The sequence below is a fragment of the Hemitrygon akajei genome, chromosome 9 (genome assembly GCF_048418815.1).
Source record: "Hemitrygon akajei chromosome 9, sHemAka1.3, whole genome shotgun sequence".
NCBI classification, from domain to species: domain Eukaryota; kingdom Metazoa; phylum Chordata; class Chondrichthyes; order Myliobatiformes; family Dasyatidae; genus Hemitrygon; species Hemitrygon akajei.
In genome coordinates this window covers 30,882,082-30,902,361 of record NC_133132.1, presented here as the reverse complement: position 1 = coordinate 30,902,361, position 20,280 = coordinate 30,882,082, and the positions used below count along the sequence as shown (strand labels likewise).

The 20,280-nt window shown below is 45.7% G+C and overlaps 1 protein-coding gene across 5 annotated transcripts in view; it reads right to left on the bottom strand.

The window, feature by feature from the left end:
• The window catches only part of LOC140732995 (sialate:O-sulfotransferase 2-like), a 450,507-nt gene that overhangs the window by 399,553 nt on the left and 30,674 nt on the right, over positions 1-20,280 (bottom strand). For 2 of the 5 annotated variants that reach the window (XM_073055731.1, XM_073055732.1), the window contains exon 2: positions 7,928-7,995. The exons of the other annotated variants lie outside the window; for them this stretch is intronic. The gene's annotated coding sequence lies outside the window, so the exon portion shown is untranslated. The remainder of the gene's footprint in view (positions 1-7,927; positions 7,996-20,280) is intronic. 5 annotated transcript variants of the gene reach the window in all.

The following is a 20,280-nucleotide window of genomic DNA, read 5'->3' as shown; positions in this document are numbered from 1 at the left end:
ATAACATGTGTCATAGACAACTAGTCTTTGGCTGATGCCATCAAATCCACTGTCAGTACTGAGAAGAGGCATCGTCTAGAGATAAGCAGTATCAAGGAACTCGTCTAAGCATAGAAAATTCATCACGAACTGTGGTCAGCTACAAAGGGACAACTAGCTGACTGTCTGACAAAGAAGACAGTGTGCTGCTGAGGGTACTTAGTGAAGGCATTAGGTACCCTAAGAACTATATCAACATCAAGGGTTAGAACTAATTCTCATATCCTAATGGACATTTGAATTGGTTTTTTTTTCAATACATAAAAAGGATGGGAGGTTAAGTTCTGTTCATTTGGGCTACGTAAACATTTACTTGACACATGCACTTTCCCTGCCAAGGGTTTGCACACGAGGGGTGGAGAGGGGATTGTGGGTAAGAAGATGGCAGCCCCCATGTACTGAATTTGAATGGACAAAGTAAAGTTCTTTAAACAAAAGAAAGTTTTGTCTTTGTTGTTTGAGCGTTGACAAGGCAATTTGAGAGACATGCATAAGATGATAAGAGCCATTCACAAAGTGACAGCCACTGTCTTTTTCCAACAGCAGCAAAGACTAGAACGAGAGGACACATTTACAAAGTGATTGGATGTAAGCATGGAGGGCGTGTCAGAGGTTTTGCACAGTGTGTGGAACATATTGCACCACTGTGCTGCCCAAACTAATGCAAGGAACTAGATAAGAGGTATACGAAATGGTAAGAGGCATAGATTGATTGGACAGCGAGAAAGTTTTTCCCAGGGTGGAAATGGTAAATACAAGGGGGCATAACTTTAAGGTGTTTTGAGGAAAGTATAGGGGGTGGGACGTCAGAGGCAAGTTGGTTTTTTTTATTTGCACAGAGGGTGGTGTGTGTGTAGAATGCACTGCCTGGATTGGTAGTTCAGACAGGTACTCGAGGGAATATTTAGAGACTCTCAGATAGCAGATGGAAGAATGATAAAAAGGAGGGCTATGTGGGAGTGAAGGGGTGGAATAATCTTGGATTAGGTTAAAAGTTTAGCACAACATTGTGGGCTGGATTCTGGTGTGACAGTACTGTTGCCTGAGGAAGTGCATCCAAGTGATGAAATTTCAAGGGTAGCGCAGACGATGGTGTTTTCTCACAGGTGCTGCCTGAGCTGCTGATTCCTCCAGCAGTTTGTGTGTGTTACGTTGGGTTACGGCTGTTAGGTCAGAATTCTGTTTCTGGATTAGTTTGGAACTCTACACTACCGTCCCACAGACCTTGGTGAACAGAATTCTGTTTCTGGATTAGTTTGGAACTCTACACTACTGTCCCACAGACCTTGGTGAACAGAATTCTGTTTCTGGATTAGTTTAGAACTCTACACTACTGTCCCACAGGCCTTGGTGAACAGAATTCTGTTTCTGGATTTTAGTTTGGAACTCTACACTACTGTCCCACAGACCTTAGTGAACAGAATTCTGTTTCTGGATCAGTTTGGAACTCTACACTACTGTCCCACAGACCTTGGTGAACAGAATTCTGTTTCTGGATTAGTTTGGAACTCTACACTACTGTCCCACAGACCTTGGTGAACAGAATTCTGTTTCTGGATCAGTTTGGAACTCTACACTACTGTCCCACAGACCTTGGTGAACAAACTCTAACTCCTCGGTGTAAATACCCCTCGGTGCAACTGTGTGTTGGACTTCCTAACCAACAGATAGTCAGATGTACAACCGCCCCTCCCTCCTCATCATCCCCAACTCGGGAGCCACCCCCATCACGGACCGTGTCCTGAGCCCATTGGCTCACACCTGAGTAACCACAATGTCAAGTTAGCTGATGACATGGCAGTGGTGGGGCTCATCGCCAACAACGATGAGGCAGCCTACAGAGAGGATTAGGAAGAGCTCAGGGCCCGATGCCAGGCAAGTAGTCCCTTCATCAGTGCCAGTAAAACAAAGGAAATGTTTATCGACTTCAGAAGAACTCGCACCACCCACACACCTCTTTATCGGTGGCACAGCAGTGGAAACTGAGCAGTTTCTAACTCCTGGGAGTGCACGTCACACACAACCTCTCATGGTCCCAGAACACATCCTAACCAGTCAGGAAAGCTCACCAATGCCTCTACTTTCTGAGGAGGCTGAGGAGAGCTGGACTTCGCCCATCCATACTCATGTCATTTTACAGATGTCCAGCAGGGGGCACCCTAACAAGCTCTATCACTGCTTGGTACGGAAACTGCAGCAGACAAGAAGCCTCTACAATGGGTAGTCAAGACTATCCAACGCATCACCGGCACCAGCCTACCCGCCACCGTGGACGTATATACAGAAAGGTGTCAGTAAAAGGCCGGCAATGTCATGAGGGATCTCACCCACCCTGCTCATGGACTGTTTGTCCCACTCCCATGAGGGAGATGGCTACACAGTATCCACGCCAGGAGCACCAGACTCAAAAATGGTTACTTTCCCCAAGCAGTGAGGCTGATCAGCACCTCCTCCCATGAATCCACGCCACTGCACCCCCATAACCCCTACTGTATCATCTTCTGTCCGAGTCAGCTTAAGTACAGACACTCCTGTGACTGGTGTCACTTTATGGACGTACAATCAATGTGCACAAGCCATCTTCTGTATTTATATTTATTCCGTATTTTTACTATTGTGCTCCTGATTTTATTATGTTTTTAGTTGCACTGCAATTATTTTGTTCTCGTTTACATTTGTGTACTGGAAATGACATTAAACAATCCTGAATCTTGTTTCTCCGTTTCATTTTCTGTGATGATGCTGCCTTGCAACGTAGCAGGAGATTCATATCTTTGAGGAATGCCACCAATCTCATACTCACAACTTTCCTTCTACAAACTGCACCGTCACACACCCGACTCTCCTGCAATCTACTCATTACCAAGGGTAGTCCATGGTAAACCAATTGATCTCCCAGCTTTGGCATGTGGGAGGAAATCAGAGCACCCAGACAAAAGACACATGATCAAGGAAAGAACTTGCAGACTCCACACAGACAGCGCCCAAGGTCAGTTTGAACCAGGGTCATCGGAGATTTGAGGCACAAGTTACCCGATATCCAGATATTCCAGCATGTCACCATTTTGTGCTGGTGCTTCAAAATCAGCTGGCTCTGATCCCTTACTGACTAGCAACAGGAATATAGATTCTCCCTCCTCCAGCTAAAACTTTACTTCTGTTAAAGTTATTAGGTCGGGGTGGGTATTGAGGAAATGAGGAACAAGAACTAGTCAACATGAGGTCTGGGGAACAAGTATAGTCCAGTGCTTAGAACAGGGATGGGAGAGGAATGTGGGATGGCATTTGAAGCCACAGATTTAGTAAGAGTTGGGAACAGGGCCGGTGATCATCTGAGATCAAGGATTCCATCAGGACTTTGGTGAGGTGTTGAGCAGAATGATGAAAATTAAGAATGAGGCGATATTTATTTGAGCTGTTTATGAATGTTATTTTATTGTAACTCGTTGTCGCTTTTCGTAGTCTTGCATGATACCGCTGGCACAAAAACAACAGATTTCACCACACAAATCAATGATTAACCTGATTCCTGTTACTATAGAGACAGAGATGAAGAGGTTAACCTTGTCACATGTACATCAAAACACAGTAAAATGAATCGACCGTATCAAATCAAATCAGCGAGGATTGTGCTGGGCAGCCCACAAGTGTCGCCACACTTCCGGTGCCAACACAGCGTGGCACAGCTCACTAAGCGCATGTCTCTGGAGCGGAGGAAACCCACGCGGTCACAGGAGAATGTACAAACTCCTTACGGACAGCAGCAGGAATTGAACCCTGATCAATGACCGCAGCACAGCAATGTACTAACCGCTACACAACCGTTCCGTCCCCTATGCTACTGGGCCCCCACCACATTAATTCATACACGATTATCCTTCAATCTATACACTTTTCAGGATACTTGGGTGGCTTTGGGAAATATCTCGTTCTCCCAAAGGCAGCAAATGAGCCCCTCGATAACCTGGTTCAAAAAAAACCCCTTAAATATTTCCCAAGGATTGTTGCTCATGGAATTCTGTGGGCACAATTGTCATTCACATCAAGAGGAGCCCAGTTGAAAATTACTGTTAAGTGAAGTGGCCTGGAAATAATTTTCAATCACATGACACTAAAGGGGGAAATAACTGCTCTTTATCCTTAAATTTCTTTAGGAAATTGAGTAAAGTTTACAAAGAAATAAGGTTGCCATCTTCGTAGAGTAGGTTTACATAGGACAGAACAACATTGTGGGCTGAAAGGGCTGCTTTGTGTGACACTGCTCTCTGTTCTGTCTGGAATGAATGTATTTCACCCAACTCTTTCTGAAGCCATTCTAGCTTAAAGGACAGGTGGTCATAAATAGATGAAATAATTTTTACAGTGATAAACAAAACTTTACACAATAATTTAGGTGTAATTTCTAGTATTACAGAGCCACTGCTAATATCCATGGATTTATACTACCATATTGTCATTTTGTTTCAAAGATTCCAATGGTCTACATTATCCTTTCTACTTTGCTATTCTGATTTGACTTCAAAGATTCATCCAACATCAATTTACCTTCAAAGACTCACAATCCCTTTTGCTGATTTTGTTTCAAAGTTTCAATAACCACAGATTTATTTCTATAGATTGAGACTCGACATATTTCAAATTCCAAAAGTCGAGCTCAAAGCTGTCAGCTATACTTTATTTATTTGCCATATTTTGCTGGGAGTTGTTCTCAGCGAGTTGAAAATCAAAACTTCTCTGCTTTCACCAACTTCCTTTCAAGGTCATGACCAATATTACAGAGGTTTACAGATCACCGGGCTCACGTTAATGGTCACGTTTTTCTCTCGAGCTCAGAGGATGTTCAATCTGTTTCCAAGTCTGCTGTAACTCCACTGCCAAGCCTCAATGATACCTTCTGCTATCATCTCAGTGGAAACCTCGAGGCTGCTTCACAAGCACCCGATAATCCCATCAAACATTCCACCCGGCGCAGGTACATGTGCTGAAGTTGCCAATCGCCAGATGTACATTGCCGAGAATTTTCTCAAACAACAGAATATTCTCAAATTACTGAGCATATCATTAAATACTAGTCCTCCTATTCACGGTCAATAAGTGGACAGGGTGGTGCTTTTTACTTAGTGATGATGGCCAGATTATTGTTGCAACAAAGTCAAAATTACTTGGTTGTAAGAAAGAATGCTAGTTTTATGTACACACACCAATGCTGGCAGTTCCCTCAAATTCCTCTCTCGAAATGAATCCAAAGAGGATACAGCCAAGTGCAGATGCAGACAGGTTTTGCTCCCTGTGAGAAGTGTCTCCCACCTCCATTTTAAATCCTGGCCTATTCTTGTAACTTGTTCCACATAACCTTGAATTCTGGACGACAGGGAAAGTCAATCTATTGGAAGCTTTGCAAAATAAATTGAGGGACTTATGACTGAGATTTTTGCCGGTGACTCGTTCTTCCTTGGTGATTAGTTTATACTTAATAAGTTAGATGAGTGATTGCTAATACTTAAATAGAAAGGTTTATGACCAGTTTCTGACCAGTGAGTGTGGGACTTGAAATGGGCACATGACACCTCTGGAAAGGATGCACTGGATGTGAACCATTAATTATAAAGGGTATCTGGCTTCCCACTTTCCTTTATTGAAATATTATACACAATTCCTTTGCTGCTTTACAATGGGCTTCCATTCACACTGGTGAATTTATGTAGCATTACTCTCTGCACAACACAGTTACTCATGCGTTTAAGATAAACATTTTAATGATGGAGTTCAAATTTTACATGAACTTGTTAAACACTTTGTCGCCAAAGGAATTTCACCCCATTAGTAAGCTCAGACACTATATGATACATTCAACAATGCACAGTGTGGTTCATTGGCCCCATTCACAGGAGAGGACAATCCATAGGAGATGGCACGCTGACTCGTACCAATACCTAAGCAGATCATTGCTCTCTGTCCTTCGATCCTGGATTCAGACACAGAGGGAATCCCCAACGACTTGCATTCATGGGGTGTCGTTCACCACTGCAGAGAGATCCTGATCAGGCAGGGAGTTGGGCTGAGGAATGGCAGATGGATTTCAACTTAAAGCGTGAGGTGATACATTGCTGCTGTTGAAACCAGGGCAGGACCTATACAGTGAATTGCAGGACACTGACAAGTGTTGTGGAGCACAGGGACCTGGAATCACAAGCTCACAGTTCTCTAAAACAGTGGTGAAGAAGACAGTAGTGAAGAAGCTGTTTGGCAGAATGGCCTTCATCAGTGAAGATATGGAGTTCAGGAGTAGGGCCACTATGTTTCAGTAATGCAAGTCACTGGCGAATCCTCAGGTGGAGCATTGTATACAGCTTTGGTCACTCTGTTGTAGGAGACTGACTGTCGAGCTGGAGAGAGTGCAGAGGAGATTACTGAGGACACTGCCTGAACAAGAGAGCTGGAGTTATAGGGAGAGATTGCCTTGCTGGATCTTTATTCCTTTGACAGTCAGAGAGGTTTATAGAATCTATATTCTGTGGGGTATGGATAAGGTAGACTGTCAGGGTCTTTCCCCAGGGTTGGGGAGTCCAAAACTAGAGGACACAGATACAAGATAAGAAGGGAAAGATTTAACACAGAGGGTAGTGAATACTTGGAATGAGCTGCCAGAGGAAGTGGTCAGAGTGGGTACAATTGCAACATCCAAGAGGCATTTTGATAGGTTCATGGAAAGGGGAGGCTTGGAAGGTTATGGGCCAAACATGGACCATTGGGACTAGCAGAGAGGATGCTGTGGTCGGTGTTGACAAGTCGGGCTGAAGGTCTGTTTCTGTGCTGTATTACCCTATGATTCCAATTCCCAAAACATCCCAGGACAATCAGAGCCAATAAAGTACATTAAAGTTGTAGGAAAAAGTGGGAAATAGTTTTCAATCTTGAATAGAAATGCATTTAAGAAAAGGGCAAGGTTTCAATGTGATTACAGTAACAAACACTGAGTGCAATGTATACCATCTGTAAAATACTTCGCATTTACTCCTTACAACATCTCCAAAGTCCTCGGTCTCTACCACCAAGGAGGACAAGGACAGAGATGGATTACAAAACCACCACTGAAAGTTTCCCTTCATCCTGGTTTGGAAATGTATTGACATTCCTTCATCATCACTGGATCTAATTCCTGGAGCTCCTGACCCAACAGCACTCTGGGAATGGAGACACAGACTGCAGATGCTGGAATCCCGAACAACAGACTATCTGCTGGAGGAGCTGAATGAGTCAGGCAGCATCTGTGGAGAGAAATAGACTGATGAAGAGTAACAACCCAAAAGATTCACTGGTCATTTACCCCCACAGATGCTGCCTGGCCTGTTGAGTACCTCCAATATCCTGTTTGTTTTCCCACACCTTCACCAGAAGGACTGAAATAGTTCAAGGTAAGTCTGTCATCTTCTCGAGGAATAGGCAATAATTGCTGACCTTACCATAGAGCAGGGGTTCCCAACCTGGGGTCCACGGACCCCTTCCTTTATGGTTTTGATCCATAGCATAGGAAAGATTGGCAACCTCTGCCACAGAATCAAAGAGCACTCCAGCACAGAAGCAAGCCCTTCGGCCCATCTAGTCCATGTCTACCCGACCTTCTGCCTGGTCCCATCCACCTGCACCCGGATCATATCCCATCAAACCCCTTCTATCCAAGCACCTGTCCAACGCTGTCAAATGTTACAATTGAACCCGCATCTAGAACTTCCACTGGGAGCGCATTCCACACACACACACCCCCCCCCCCCCCAGTGAAGTCACCTCCCACCTCGTATTCACTTAAATATTCCTCTTTCGCCTTAAAGATATGACCTCTGGTTCCATTCTCATTGAACTAGAGGAGAAAAAGTCTGCATGCACTCACCCCTCATAATTGTGAATACCTCTGTAATATTTCCCCTCATTCACCTGCATGCCAGTGAAGACGACTTCCTAAAAAGACAAATTTTTCAAATGAAATCCAACAACACTAGACAACAGCATTGCATTTTACTATCTTGGCAGTAATGATTCACACCAGTCTTTTATATATTGGGGAGCACCTGGTCATCTTTGGTGAGTTCAGTCAGGAGGATGCATTCCTCCACACCTCCGTAACTGCCTTCAGAATCGAACAGTCCACTTCATGCTTGGTCTGGGTCACAGGCAGTACCACCTTCCAGTTCTCCACAAGACAACCAAGGAACGGCATCCACTCGGCCATTTTATGTTCCTCATTCTCCATACCACACAGCCGCAGCTTAAACTCCTCTCCAGTGGTAAACAGAAGAGCATCTCTAATGCACAACATGTTGAACTTTGAAGTGGTTGGGCTAGAGCCGCAGAAAACCGCACCAGGTTCCACTCCTGTGCCTAATAAATCGGCCAAAGTGTTAATATTTGGTTCAGCTGTTTTTGACTTTACAATGCAACAGTGCTGTTAGGCTTCAGATATTTCCATTTTCCAATTTTAAATAGCTTGCATTCGATGAGCTATCCTTAATCAGTTGGCTTCCATCACCTCTGTTCTCCAACAGATGCTTCGATTAAAAGAGATTTAAAATATGTTTGACTTCAACCAGCCATAAAAAGCATCTCTCTGCTTTCAGAGACCTCATACTGGGGCTTTCAGTGAACAAGGGTGATGAAGAAATGGAGGTTAATGCTTGAACTGCACCTCTGATAAAGGGATGAGATGGGAAATCAGCAGTGCAATTTATTTCGCGATTCACGCACATCCGTATTTCACGCTGGGCTTCTGAAAACCATGCAGCATCACTGACGCACAGAACACAGTTATTACAGATTATGGGAGAAGCACATTACAACATTCCCTTCAAAACCGCCAAATGACTTTAAACAAGCATGTTAACACGGTAGTGTTGCATGTGGGGGGAGTCTGAAGAGGAAAATAAAACTCATTTTGATGCAGTGTCATCAAAGCCCCTGGGGGTTTCCCGTTCAGTTTCATGACCCACTAATTACATTTTTTAGTAATCTTTTACATTGGAGAATTCTGCAGACAGTAAGCTCCCACACACAGCTGACCTAATCCTCATCTATCGTCGCTGCAGACATGATCTCTGTAACACGTGTTCAGCCCGTTCTCCACAACCACAAGACCATCCAAAACTGGACAGCGGTCCTGCCCAGACTTCTCCTGGTCATTCATCATTCCCGAGACATTCGCAGTTTCCGTGTTGACAAACTGATTGTAAACTTCTCAATCTGCTTTTAAATCCCCTTTACAGCTTTACTCCTCGCCAACTCTGTGCTCAGCTTCATTATGATGATTGGTGGATGAAGAGCATGATGGCCACTGGCCCAGGGTGTAGGAAGCTCCCCAATCACACGTCACACAGCACGGCAGCAACAAAGAGAGATCAGCCCTCACAATCGCTGCATTTAGCATGATAAACACCAGTAACAAAACCTTTGAACTTTTATTGACCTGCATCTGATCAACTATAGAGGCCTTCAGAGTTCTAATTGGGCTCTTTATCAAATCGATAAGCCCATGAGTATTCATTCTCTCTCTTCTCAGCTGTCATTAGATTGTAATACAGTCATCTTGGCCTCCTGATGCACAGCAACCTGACAGGTCTGGGAGCCAACAACACAGGAAAGGAACTCCCCTAGATCCAGATTTTATGGATTGCTTCAGAAACCAGCTGAAATCACAGAGAGTTAGAACAAGGTGTGTTCATTCTCCATCACAGGGAAGCATGGAGTTCAGTAGAATAAAAGGGAAAGGGGCAGATTAATTGACTTGCACAGAATTAATTAAAGGAAATGAACTGTTCGATATACCCTGACTAGGTGCACCATGGTATAGTAAGCAATTCTAATGTGCAGGAATGGAAGAAGCAGCAGAGAATGGTGGACCCAGTCCAATACAATAGAGGCATATCCTTCCCCACCATCAGAACCATCTGCAAGAGGTCCTGCCTCAAGAAGGCAACATCCGATGATCCCCACCACCAGCTTCTCTCAACTACCATTGGGCAGGAGGTACAAAAAACTACAAGGTTCACGAAATAACTTCAACCATTCGAACGCTGAACCAACTGGCACAACGCCAATCACAATTTAGCAACACTACAACCACTGTGATAGGTCTCTCTGTTTTTGTTTTATTTCAAGTTGTGATCTTTTCTGTTAAAACCCTGTTTAATTTATATTTAATGAAAATTTTCCTTATGGATGCTGTATGCCTGTGATGCTGCGAGTAGGACAGAAAGATACAGCATGGAATCGAGGAATGGCAGTGGAGAGAGCAGATGGGAACAGTACGGGGGAAGGGACACAGCGGGTGATGGGCAGATGGAGGAGTGGAAAGGCAGTGGTGACGCTAGGAAGAACTGAGCGAATCAGGAAGAGAGAGAAAAGGGACGGGGTAGGGGGGTGGGGGGAGTCAGGTTAGAAGAAGTTGGAGACTTCAAATGCTCATGCTGTTGGCCTATAGACTTCCCAGCCAGAATGAGGTGTTGTCCCTATAGACGATTAGCCTCACACTGGAAGTAGAGGAGGCAGAGGACAGACATGTCACAGAGTCATGGAATACCACAGAACAGAAGCAGGCCCTTCAAACCATCTAGTCCATGCTGACCTGTTTTTCTGCTAGTTCCATTTACCTGAACAGAGGCCATAGCCCATCAAACCCCTGTTGTCCAAGTAAGCATCCAAACTGCTCTTAAATTGAACCCACATCCATTACTTCCACTCTGAGTGAAGCAGTGCCCCCTCAGATTCACCTTTCACCCTGACTCTTTGACCTCTCGTTCTGGTCTCCATCTCGCATGGGAATGCGGAGCTGAGTTAAAATGGCTGGCAGTCGGGAGCTCTTTCGGATGGAGCATGAGTGTTTGGCAAAGCAGCCTCCTAGTTTGTGTCATTGTTCAATGGCCAACTGCTTAGTGCATGGGGCAAACAGGAGAGTTTACATAAAGCACAAATTGTGTCCTTTATTGTAAAAGTTGTTACTAGTTTGTCATTGTTTAATGTATTTCAGGCTACAGATTCCAGTGTAAAGAAGCGCAGCTGTCATTGGGCCCAAGTGGCTCCATTTGTAAATACGCTTCCTGCTCTTACAGCGGAATTGCAAAACTCTCCGTGTTCCTCCTTCTGAATTCATCCGAATTTCTCTGCCCCGACTTACAGACACCAAACATTTCCCAGCTGCCAGACTCTGCTCCATTTCGGTAGCTAAATTTAGGCAACGGGACATCCCAAAGTAACTCCACCCGGCTAACAGCTCCATCCCATAAAAACACAGTGCTACAGAAACACCGACAGATGTTCCAAAGGCCTCGTCCCTGGAGAAGGAGGTCACTCTGAGAAGATCGACTGCGCCTGGGGACAACTTGAAAGACTGGCCCAGACGGTGGACTCTGGTGAGCTACTGATGGGGGCCATGTCCCAGTAGGAGTGACGGCCTGATGCAGGCAAGAAGTGCATCCCAAAGTGCCTCCCATCCAGTGAAATAGCTTCGAAACTAGCGGCAGCAAGCTCCCACAGATAGCAGCCAACTCAACTGTTTTCCGGATGTCGAATGGAGGAGGGTAATAGTTTGGGGTGGGGAATAATGCCTTTATAGCATTCTCCGAGACCCCTCTCTTCGTCTGACTAGCACCATGTGGTCAGAGATTCGGGCACAATGAAAACCACTTTGTCCATGCCAACTGAGTTGCCGACTGAATCTAATCCCTTTTTGCCCACATTTGCCCCATAAAACCTTCAAACCCTGCCTACTTAAGTGCATGTGCAAATATCTTTTAAACACTTTCATTGGACCCGCCCCCGGCAGCTGGTTCTATATATGCAACATCTTCTATGTAGAAAAATTTGCCCCTTGAGTTCCCTTTAAATCTTCCCCCTCTCACCTTAAACCAATGCCACCTAGTTCTAGACCTCCCTGCACTGGGGCCAAGAGTGTCATCACCCACATTATCTATATCCCCTCATGACTTGATGATTCTCTGTAACCTGCGAGTAACTTACTTCCACCTGAGAGTGTGACCTACTGTCTCATGCAGATGGGAACTCAGGGGCCCGTGATGAGAGTTGTGCAATATTTCCATTATCTCCTTTAGGTGCTCCAAGGATCTGTCTCCCCTAGCCACAGAGGAACCAATTCAAGGCTGATCAAAACGCTTGACTGTAACACACTGGTTCAACTCCCCATTGTGGGAAGAGACCCTACAAGCTTCCTGACTCAAAGGCAAGAGGACTGGTCTGAGCCTCACTGGATTTACCAAGCCTGCTTTCTACAAGGATACGCACAGCACAGTAGCGTAGAGGTTAGCGCAACGCTAACCACTATATTCCCTCCTGTATTCCATCGGCTTACAGTTAGGAATAGTGAGTTGCGGCATGCTGTTGTGGCACCAGAAGTGTGCCGACACTTGGGGGCTACCTCTAGCACAATCGTCGGACTGACCCAAATCCCCTCGGGCCGTGCCGGCCACCGGCACAAAACCCCTCGGGCCGTGCCGGCCACCGGCCCAAATCCCCTCGGGCCGTGCCGGCCACCGGCCCAAATCCCCTCGGGCCGTGCCGGCCACCGGCCCAAAACCCCTCGGGCCGTGCCGGCCACCGGCCCAAAACCCCTCGGGCCGTGCCGGCCACCGGCCCAAAACCCCTCGGGCCGTGCCGGCCACCGGCCCAAATCCCCTCGGGCCGTGCCGGCCACCGGCCCAAATCCCCTCGGGCCGTGCCGGCCACCGGCCCAAAACCCCTCGGGCCGTGCCGGCCACCGGCCCAAATCCCCTCGGGCCGTGCCGGCCACCGGCCCAAATCCCCTCGGACCGTGTTGGTAGTCGACTCAAACACCACATTTTACTCTGTTTCAATTATATGTGACAAATAAAGCGAATCTAATGTAATGTATCACAATACCACACAGAAACAAGTCCTTCAGCCCAGTGTACCCACACCGACCCTTTTTACCCATAATAAACCTATTTGCCCTTATTAGGATCAAATCCTTCTGTGCCCTACCTAGGCAGGCCTGTCTGAGATCTCTTCAATGCAGAGATTGTTTCCAATTCCACCATCTCTGGCAGCAAGCGTCAGATATTTACCACGCTCTGTGTAAAAATACAACTTATTCAAAATTCCTCCCTCTCATCTTAAATCAACACCAGCTTGTTCTGATACTCCTAACACAGGACACTCAACAGCTGCTGGAAATCTTGAGCAATCCACACAAAATGTTGTGGGAGCTCAGCAAGTCAGGCACCAACCTGATAGCATGGACATCAATGTCTCTAACTTCAGGTCATTTCTACCCCACTCTCCCTTCATTTCCCTTTCTAGTTCCCCCTCACCCCTTCTCTTCTCCTCATCTGTCCACCTCCTCCCTTCGGTGTCCCTCCTTCCTCTTCTTCCCATGGTTCACTGTTCTCCCCTATTAGATTCCTTCTTCAGCCAGTTACCTCTTCCTCCCATCCTCTCTCAGATGCTGACTTCATCTCCCTCCCCCACCTATCCACCTTCCTCCTCAGCTGGTCTCACTTATCAGCTGCCAACGTGTACTCCTTCCCCACTCCCACCTTACTCTGGCTTCTGCCCCCTTCTTTTTCAGTGCTGATGGAAGGTTTAAAGTTCACAAATTATCAAAGTATATATACCATATAAAACCTTGGGGTTCATCTTCCTGCAGGCACCCACAAAACAAAGAAACACAATAGAATCCAACCAGCGCAAAACATTGACTGTTTATTCCCTCCACAGATGCTGCCTGACTTGCCGAGTTCTTCCAGCATTTTGTGTGTGTTGCTCATTACCCCCCTAACCATGGGAAAAGATTTCAACTCTCTCCCTAATCAATGCCTCTGATAATCTTACCCACTTCTATCAGATTTCCGCTCGACCTCACTTGTTCAACCTTGCCAATTCTCAGCACAACAGAAGTCCTTGAACTCAGGCAACATCCTAGTGAACCTCCTGTGCACTCTCCCCTGCACAACCACGTTTTCCATCCGCTTGTCATCCGGCCAGAGGGGGGTGCAGGGTGGGGTGTGGAGTGTATCAGCCACCCGGATTGGTTCAGCACCCCGTACAGACTCACCTGGTGAAACACAGTGAAGTATCCCATATCAGAATCACATGGAACAGTCCCTCCATTCTCTGCACATATACCATCGAAGAACTTCTTAGATGCTTTTTTTCGTATTTGCCCCCACCACCATACCGGGCAGTGCATTTCAGACCATGACTGCTCTGATGCACCATCTCCTTTCAACTTGCCCCCTTCTCCTTCAATATACGGCCTCTAGTATTGGACATTTCCATCCTGGGATAAGGATTTATTGTCAAAGGTTAGGCTGCTGCACCCTGCCTCAGAACGATGAAGTTACGGCGGGATTATTATTTCTGGTAAACTAATGGAAGAAACTGTCAAACTTCAAACCCGAAGCCAATTCATCACTGCTCATCTCCAAGAGCTGCTCAGTGATCCACGTTGCGGTCCCCAGACGATTCGTAACATCTTTCATCTCAGTGATATTTTATTTAAAAGCTGGCAACTTTCCCCCAGAACCATGCAGGCAACCTGAAACGAAGACTGTAGAGGCAAGATCCCACCACAACCTAATCAGAATCACGTTTATTAACACTGGCTCGTGTGGTGAAATTTGCTAACTTAGCAGCAGCAGTACAATGCAATACATGATAATATAGAAGGAAAACTAAAGTAGATCAATTACAATAAATATATCAAATAGATTTAAAATAATGCAAAAATATAAATATACACACACATTTACACACACACACATATATACTTTGTACATATATACACACATATATATACACACACTTACACATATATACACATATACATATACACACACATTTACACACACATGTATATACTTTGTACATATATACACACACATACACATATACACACATGCATACATATGTATGCACACACTCACACATATACATACACAGTATACATACAAACACAAATAAAAGTGAGGTACTGTTTATGGGTTCAATGTCTATTTAGGGATTGGATGGCAGAGGGGAAGAAGCTGTTCCCGAATCACTAAGTGTGTACCTACAGGCTTCTGTACCTCTTTCCTGTTGGTAACAATAAGAAGAGGGCATGTCCTGGGTGATTGGGGTCTTTAATAATGGACGTTGCCTTTCTTGACACCCAGGAACTTGAAGTTACTCACTCTCTTCATTTCAGATCCCTCTATGAGGACTGGTATGTGTTCCCGTGCCTTACCCTTCCTGAAGTCCACAGCCAGCTCTTTCATCTTACTGACATTGAGTGCAAGGTTGTTGCTGCAACACCACTCCATTAGCTGGTATACCTCTCTCCCGCATCTCCATCTGAGATTCTAGAGATGGTACTTGAGCTACAGCTGACCAACCACACAGTCATGGGTATAAGGGGAGTAGAACGGTGCTGGTGACAGGGACTGTTCCAGGGCCTGGCTCAGAGAAGTTGCCACCAAGAAGCAATGGCCACTAATTAAAAAACAGTTGGACAGGTCCACAGATAGGAAAGGTTTTGAAGGTTATGGGCCAAATACAGACATAGCAGACTAGCCTGGATGGAGCATGGACCCAGTCGGGCTGAAGGGCCTGTTTCTATGCTGCGTGACTCCATGTCGCATCCCTCGAGAAACCAACTTCAAACAACTGACTGCAGCTTTCAAAATCTACAGCAAGTCATGGCAATTTGAGGGGGCATTTGCTCCCCCCAAGCCTGATAGACACCACCCCCCAGCTGCACGGTAAGGAAACAAAATGGTAGAATGCCAAGTGTAATATTGTCCTTTCACAAGTAAAGCTTGCTGCAAATGACTGAGGACTGGATCTGGAAAATTATGCAGCAGGTATATTATACATTGGCAAAGCCTCACTTGGCAGACTGTGTACAGTTTTGGCCGCCCTGTTACAGGAAAAATGTTATTAAACTGTGAAGAGTGCAGAAATGATTTTGTGCCCAGTGTGTGGCCTGGACGTGGGGCCCTGGGTTACAACAAGAGGATAGGCAGACAAGGGCTTCCGTCTTGAAACGTATGAGATTCGGGGACAACGTGATAGAGGTACACAAGATAAATTGTCCTGTGATTAGGCTGGGGTTAAGTGGGTGGGTTGGTGGGTGGTTCAACTCTTTGGGCTGGAAAGGCCCTGTTCTTCTCCGTATCTCTAAATAAGACAAGAACATGAGGGTCGCAGGCAGGGACTTTTCTGCCCAGGAAGGATGTCCTAAAATTAGAAGGAATAGATTTAAGATCAGAGATAGATTTAAAAAGGGACATCAGGGACAACGCTTTCACACAAAGGGTGTTGTGCATTTTGGAATGAAGTAGCAGCCAAGTCAGGCGCATTGACACCATTAAAAGCCGCCTAGATATGTAGATAGAGAGGAGAGGTGTTGATTTGATGGGCCTGTTTCCTTGCTGTGTGACTAAGTAAGCTGGGCTTCATTCTGTTGATTTTAAATAATTTTTCAGTACGTTGACATTATTGGCAAAGTCTGCATTTATTCCCCACTTCTTATTGCCCTTGGTTTATTAGGCCCCTTCTGAAAGCAATTAAGAATTAATTGCATTGATGGTTCTGGAGTCACATATACTGAAGAATATTAGTAAACTGGATAAGTTTTTAAACAATCCACAGTTGTTTTGTGGCCATTAATGCAAAAGATATTAGAAATAAACTCCAGTTTATGAATGGAATTTAAATTGCTGGGTGGGATTTGGACTTGGGTCTTCAGAATTATAGTCCAGGCCTCTGATGCTTGCAGACCAATGCAAATCTATATGAAAATAATTTAGCACCTCAAGGTATCCCAAAGTGCTTCAGTAACACAGTACAGTCGCTCTTGTAAATTAGGAACATCAAAGCCCATTTGCATTCGCAACGTAAAAATGGCCTGATAGCTTCATTTGATAACATGCTTGAAGAGCAGTTCTTCGAAAGGGTGGACTGAGATCTCTTCCAGCCAGGCAACTGTCGGCCTACTGCCTCATGTCGGAGACAGCAACACAGACAGTGCAGCTCTCCCTCAGCACTGCGCCCGTGGTCCCGCCTGGTTTTCTGTGCTCAGCTCTCCGCAATGGGACTTGAATCTACAACATTTTGACTTGGAGGCTTGCTTTTGCCAAGGGAATTACTGCTTCAAAGATTTTCAAGCACTGAATTAATAACACGAGCAGATTAAAAATACAGGCCAACACACTCAGTGCTATGGTGAAAGGACATTAAAGTCATTCTCTCTCTCCCCCTCTGACCATTATAAACAGGGGGTCAAAGGACTTTGGGTGGAACTAGATGCAATTTTGCTGCACTTACCATCGGCAATAAGGCAAACTCCAGTTGGAAAGGATTCTCCAATGATTCCTCTAGCTTCTGGTAATTTTCCCCTTCCTCCTTCATCCCTCTACTTCCATTCCCCACCGGCTCCTCTCTCCTTCCCCTCACCTGCTCCAGTGCCCCTCCTTCCATGTCCTCTCCCCTCTCCTATCATCCTTTTCCAGCCTTTACCTTTTCCACCTGTCACCTCCCTGCTTCTTACTTCCTCCCGTATTTTGGATTCCCCATGTCCTCTTTGAATTAGTTCATGCTTTGAAGTTACAAAGCACAACATTGGTGATGAGGTATTTTAAAACAAACTGGAGAAGACTACTGACCTGTTAAATGCAGTGAGACATTTGAAATAAAATAAAATGCAGCGGAAGCATTGGCAAGTAAAAAAGACTTCCCAGCATATGGAGAGATGGTTCAATTTTTTTTTTTTAAAAAGCAGATAACACATGGTCTTTGGAAGGGCAGAGATGATTGAGTTTTTTTTTAAAGAAGGCAGTAAAACAGAAGAATTCAGGGTTCATTAACTGTGAGTACTGGGTGATCCTAATCATTTTCTTTAAATCAGAAATGGCTGGTTACATCAGAAAGATTGATGAGTTTGATTCACGAGAAGTAATTAGCTCATGTATACTAAGCTATTGGAACAGGATTTTGAAGCCAATGAGAAGCTAGTGCCAATTTTGTTAAGTGCATTAAGTTCAAAGGCATACAGTTTGCTTCAAGTTTGACTGCCCAATCAAACCATCAGCTTTGCTACGATTGTAAAAGTGATGCAGGAACACTTGGAACCAAAACCATTGTTGATTTCAGAACGTTTTAGGTTTCATAAGCAGAATCAAAAAGAAGGGAATTCCTTTCAGCCTATGTGGCTGAATTGAAGAGACGTCTGAGCATTGGCAGTACAGTAATGTTCTTAATGATACACTGAGAGATTATTTAATTTGTGGAATCTTACACAAAAGCATTCAGAAGCAGCTCCGAACTGAAACACAGTATACATTTAAAAGAACAGTTGAAATCACTGTATCAATGGAAACCACAGCCAGAGACGCAATTCAGTTGCAGTCTGGGATGAAAGCAAGCATGAACAAAACTGCAATGTCCAAACGGAAACCTGCCTGGCCGAACAAATTGTGTTCAAAATACATCCCATGCTGTCCACCTCTTCAATAACTTCCAGTTCCCCCATCCCGCCCGCTTCATTTTCACTATGGATGCCCAATCCTTATACACTTCAATTCCCCATCAAGAAGGCCTCAAAGCCCTCCACTACTTTCTTGACAATAGAACTCACCAGTTCCCCAACACCATCACATTCCTCCGGTTGGTGGAACTGGTACTCACACTTAATAACTTCTCTTTCGGCTCTTCCCACTTTCTTCAGACCAAGGGTGTAGCTATGGGCACTCGCATGGGCCCCAGCAATGCCTGCCTCTTTGTGGGTTATGTGGAACACTCTATGCTCCAAATCTATACTGGTACTGCTCCCCAACTTTTCCTTCGCTACATTGACGACTACATTGGTGCTGCTTCCTGCACCCATGCTGAGCTCGACAATTTCATTGACTTTGCCTCTAACTTCCACCCAGCCCTCAAATTACCTTGGTCCATCTCAGACATTTCTCTCCCCTTTCTCGATCTCTCAGTCTCCATCTCTGGAGACAGACTGTCCACTGACATCTTCTATAAACCCACTGACTCTCATAACTACCTCGACTATACCTCTTCCTACCCTGCCAAATGCAAAAATGCTATTCCCTGTTCCCAGTTCCTCCGTCTCTGCCGCATCTGTTCCCAGGATGAGGCTTTCCATTCCAGGACATCTCAAATGTCCTCTTTAAGGATCGTGGATTCCCTTCTGCCATCATCAATGATGCCCTCACCCGCATCTCCTCCATTTCCCTCACTTCGGCCCTCACCCCATCCTCCTGTCACCACAACAGGGACCGTGTTCCCCTTGTCCTCACCTACCACCCCACCAGCCTCCAGATCCAGCACGTTATCCTCCGCAACTTCCGCCACCTTCAACAGGACCCCACCACTAAGGGCATCTTTCCCTCTCTACCCCTCTCCGCTTTTCGCAGGGATCGTTCCCTCCGCGACTGCCTGGTCCACACATCCCTCCCCACAGATCTCCCACCTGGTACTTATCCCTGCAAGCGTAAGTGCTACACTTGTCCCTACACCTCCTCTCTTACCACCCTTCAGGGCCCCAAACAGTCCTTCCAGGTGAGGCAACACTTCACTTGAGAGTCTGTTGGGGTAATCTATTGCATCCAGTGCTCCCAGTGCGGCCTCCTCTACATCGGCGAGACCCGATGTAGATTGGGGGACAGCTTCATCGAGCACCTCCGCTCTGTCCACCACAACAGACAGGATCTCCCGGTTGCCACCCACTTCAACTCTGCCTCTCATTCCCACCTAGATATATCCATACATGGCCTCCTCTACTGCCATGATGAGGCCAAACTCAGGTTAGAGGAGCAACACCTCATATACCGTCTGGGTAGTCTCCAGCCCCCTGGTATGAACATCGAATTGTCCAACTTCTGGTAATTCCCTCCTCCTCCCTTCCCCCATCCCACTTTCCCTCTGCCTCCTCTTCCAGCTGCCTATCACCTCTCTCATGATTCTGCCTTCTTCTACTACCCATAGTGCTTTCCCCTTACTTTCCTTCTTCACCTTTCCTGCCTATCCCCTCCCTGCTTCCCCTCCCCCACCCCTTGATCTTTCCTCTTATTGGTTTTTCTCCTGGCACCTACCAGCCTTCTCCTTCCCACCCTCCCCCCACCTTCTTTATAGGGCCGCTGCCCCCTCCTTCTTCAGTCCTGACAAAGGGTCTCGGCCCGAAACATTGACTGCTTGTTTCCATGGATGCTGCCCGACCTGCTGAGTTCCTCC